At 30.6% G+C, this 4,793-nt stretch overlaps 1 non-coding gene across 1 annotated transcript; it reads right to left on the bottom strand.

The window, feature by feature from the left end:
• Window positions 1–1,516: 1,516 nt before the first annotated feature.
• LOC136122981 (small nucleolar RNA SNORA11) lies at window positions 1,517–1,646 on the bottom strand. Its single transcript, XR_010655869.1, has one exon. It is a non-coding gene; the product is annotated as a small nucleolar RNA SNORA11 (small nucleolar RNA).
• Window positions 1,647–4,793: the final 3,147 nt, after the last annotated feature.

Here is a 4,793-nt window from a genome sequence, read left to right as displayed (position 1 = left end):
GAAATGATCTTTCCTTTCTTTTTTTCCCCTACATCTATTTAGATACTTAAGCTTTTCAGAAAACCATAGACTGTGCATCTCTCTTTGGGATACGTCTTTCATAGAGAGGTTAGAACTTGTTACTTACAATAGCTTGGTGATGATGCCACCTAATTTTTCTTGAGTGGGTGGTGAGAGGAAAGAGATTATCTTCCACCTGTGAATTGACTTCTTAAAGTGGAACTCTGAAAGCTTTTCATAAAATCATAGAATGTGTGTGTGTGTGTGTGTGTGTGTGTGTATACACACTAGGTTCTATATCTTAGAGACATTAGCAGAATTTAAATAGCTATATCTGAAATCATCACTACATTTCTATAATATTATTTCAATGGGAAAATATTTCCCCAAATTATAAAGAATATATTTATAAATTACTTTGGAGTCTTAGACTATTAATATATTTTAAAGTGATTTATGTAAGCCTTTTATTTTTAAATGAGATTTAATGCACTCATGCATAGTTTGCATATTGCCCATATAGAGATTAATTTATGAGGAATGATTATATTATCACTATAAATTCAGAGATCATAGGTAAGATGGCCCAGAACGTCAAAGGCTTTGATACAATAAACCTGGTAATTCAGATTGACAAAACGTTACCAAATATGAGCTCATCAATCCCAGTGTTCAGTAACTATATCATTGTTCTGGTTGATGCCTCATTCAACATCTTCGTAACAAAAGCATATAAAGGAAATTTTACAAATTTCCCTTCAAAAAAGGTCGATTAATTAGTTATCCCACTATAAAGATGGTGTTTATAATTATTTATAGAATTTTAGCTATTTGTATCATTGTATGATGCAGAGATAAGTTTTTTGAGATTAACCTGTGCTTTTATTTGCCAGTATAACTACAGTAGCCTGCAAACTTTTTAAATCTAAAAAGTACATTTTACATCACAATCCAACAAACACACACATATAATATGTATACATATATAAAAGCGAAACAAAAGTTTTGCCAAAAATGTCTACCTTGAGTGTTAATTCTTTTTAAGACTTTTTTTTTTTAAACCAATGCTGAACTGAACTGACACATCATAATCACCAAAGTCCCTAGTTCATCTTAGGGTTCACTTTATGGAGTGAATAGTGTTGCATGTTCTATGGGTTTGGACAAAAGTATGATGACATAAAATCATTATAATGTCATACAAAGTATTTTCACTGCTCATAAAAACTTCTGTACTCTATGTATTCATTTCCCCTTTCCCCTCAAACTCCTGGCAACCATTGATCTTTTTATTGTCACCATTGTTTTGCCTTTTCTAGAATGGTATATAGTTGGAATCTATTTTTCCTTTTTCCTTGAAGAGAGGGGTTCAAAGCCTTTGTGCCTATAAGACCACCCATGGCCCACCCACACATGGACTGGACAGGCTCTAGGTGGCAAACTCCCCCACTAAATACTGTAGCTTTCCTTCCAGTACTGAGTCCTGCCCAGCAGCCACGTGGAGGTGCAGGGGGATATGTGTTGGGTATTTGTTCATAGGAAGGCCACAAGCTTTGTGCCCCTTGTCACAATGAACCCAGATTCCTGTTGGGTGTGTTGTAAACAGACGAGCCATTTCTTCAGACTCCCTGCTCTGAGCACACCCTGAGATAATTTTTAATAGGGTAGCCAACTATAATAAATAAATACTCTTCTTATAGAAGGGAGGAAAATACAACAGAAGTTAATAAAAATATTGATGAGATGTTTATTATAAAGAGAATTTTTTGTACTTGTTCTCAAAATTTACATTGATATGTCTATTATTTGCATTATCTAATCTCATTTTTTCCTTGAAGGAATATATATAATTTAATTAAGTGACAGTGTGTTCTTCCTTATAATTATATATATTTAGATTCTTAAATAAACTGAATGAAAAATTAAAGTATATTCATATAAAATATTGAATGATTGTTCATTGAAGTTCAGAGTGCTTAGAAAATACTACACAAAATGGCTCATATGGAAGAGTATTCATTTGCCTATGTATGTCTTTATTTTATACTTGTCATAGAATTAACATAAAATTATAAAATAATTGTTTGCTGATATTTATTTGACAGAGCCCTAAAATAAACATAGTCAATTTCATTTATACAGGGCTGGAATTGAAATCAAAGTAGAAAAGAATTAGAAAATGTATGTCATAGATTCATGTAAAACACAGTAAGAGATGAAGGATATGAGCACTTCAACATGTAAGGATGTCTTAATACAGAGACACACAAAGCAAGTTAAATAGAATCTATTTAGAACTAAAACCAATTTTATTATAATTTGCAATTGAAAGTGGAATTGTTTTAGAAAATATTAATGCCAGCTCACCTATATTTACATATTAATCTGTGGGGCTTTTCTTATAAATAGAAACAAATAGTCTTTCCCTGCATGAAAATATTATAACACTTAATACCAACATAATGATAGTAATTTTTAAAAATAAATTAAAACAGCAAAATTATAGACATTTAAGAAATCATTTTTGGCTATTTAATGTTATCTTTGTCCTTGTAAATATAACACTTTCAAATTATAGCAGACTGTCTCATTCTCAGTTTTCAGGAAAATAAGGAATAGAGTTTAAGTACCATGACAAGTATAAGTGGAAATTGAAAAAAAATCTTTAAATATAATGAAAATAGTGTTATTTAATTTTCAGATGTTTCAATCAATGATAAGAAATTATACTTACTTAAATATTTCCGTAATTTAAAATTTTGGTCCAGTTTATTTTCCCTCTTTAGAGAACTTTGCTGTATATTTAGAAATCAGGCATTCAGCTGTATATCTATAAATCAAACTTAAAAAAATGTTTCTATCAAAACAAAATGTTTTTTGCAATAAATGGCTTTTCTCATGTCTTTGGTCATTTATAATAACATTTTATTTTATTTGTAATATAATAGTTGGTTTATGAAATAAAGTGTTAGCTTATGCAAAATGTAATGTTTTTTAAGAATAATTGTAAAAATGGAAATTGTATGCTAGCTTGATGTAGATGAGAGGTCACTTGGAAGTGAGTCATATTCCACCCTTAGCCAAATCTACTATTAGATCAATCTAAAAATAATTTAGAGAAGAAAAAACACATTATCCCAAGCTCCTCAATTGTTTAAATGGTTGTAAAAGATCCCTAGCACGCATGAGGCGGGAACCAAACTGTAATGACTCAACATTTCTGATGAAACTTGCTCCCCTATTTCCAGGACCACATCCCCAGTGCAGAGGCCATCAGTCTGGTATTTAAATAAATTTTAAAATAGTATTTTGAATTACTATTGAAAACATAGGCATATAAACTAGTTACCCTGAGTAGCCGTCAATGAAACTGAGTGTACCTTATCTCCTAGTTGAAACTTACAAAAAATGAGATTAAAAAAATTTAAAAGGTTACAAGAAATGATCAACTTGAATATTATGAAGACAATTGTGTAAAATGAAAGATTACTGTATACATACCTTAAATATTTATTCCAAGAGCAATTTGAAAGAGAAGGTAGAATGCATAGTAGGTATCATCTTAGTGGTTTTGAATTGCTGATCAAAAGAATGATAAGGTATCAGGAAAGAAGAAAGGAATAGTACTGTATAACACTCCAAATGTAAACAATGCATGCATTTACATGAGGCAGAAACATTGTTTCCCAATCAGAGAGCTTTGTTGTGTTGCTCTACTTTGTTTTTTTATTTTATTTATTTATTTTTTAGTAAAATTTAATGGATTGAGAAACTCAGCCACTCCTGAATGTAATGCCCTTGGAGACAGACTCCAAAACTAAACTGACCTTGTCATAACCTAAAATGTTTACTTCAAAACTGTTCAGTTCAAAACAGAACTACACTTGCTATATCACAGTGATACCAATAGTAATTTAAGGTAACTGTCACTTTAAAAGTAGCCATCAACTCTGCCTAAATATGCATTATTTTTATATAAAAACCCTGGTATCCTCTTTCAATGTATATGTCAAAGAGAGCTAATACAATTGCCTTTAAAGCAACTTCATTTCTCTGTTATGCTACTGTGAAAGAAAATTGTAGTCATTAGTCAAAAAAGTGAATACAATTGGTTATATGCTACATAGTGACCTTGATATTGATTTAAAAAAATTATTCTTATAACCTGCATGATACCAAAACAACTACTGTTCACAGCCTCACCTGTATAAAGAAACTGTTTTCCACTAGAAAAACATTATACACTTGTCAGTTAAAGAAAGAGTGTATTGGCTAAGTATGTTTTAGTGGCTGGGATTACAATGGAGGAGAGACATGATATTATTGTAATAAAACTGTATACAATTTGAGGCAAATTAATTCTTTTAAATTTATCTTAAGCTCCATAGACTTTAGAATAAGTAGGTATGCATATGAAGTAGTATTATCAGTAATTGAAATATTAACAATTATAATAGAGACTGATGAAATAAACATTGTCTTATATTTATTGGTTTAATTAGTCATGAATTTTAATTAATAAGTTGTTAAACTTATTTTCCACACCTCTAGTGAAACACACTAGAAATCCATATAGATATTCCAACAAATTTTTTTTTTAAGATGTTACCTATGAGCCTCAGGCAATCTCTAGGTCTTCTTTAGTTTCTGAGGTTTCAACTGAGAAAAGTGCCAATTAGTTCCAATTTTGATGATGATATTCATGGTGTGGTCTCTAATATAAAATAATTTTTGGTGGGGAATTTGGTGACATGTTTCCTCAGGATATAGACAAAGACCAATATACTCCGCAT

Source organism: Phocoena phocoena, chromosome 4 (genome assembly GCF_963924675.1).
Source record: "Phocoena phocoena chromosome 4, mPhoPho1.1, whole genome shotgun sequence".
NCBI lineage: Eukaryota > Metazoa > Chordata > Mammalia > Artiodactyla > Phocoenidae > Phocoena > Phocoena phocoena.
Note: the sequence above shows the minus strand (reverse complement) of the source record. Positions and strands in the feature narration are given on the sequence as shown.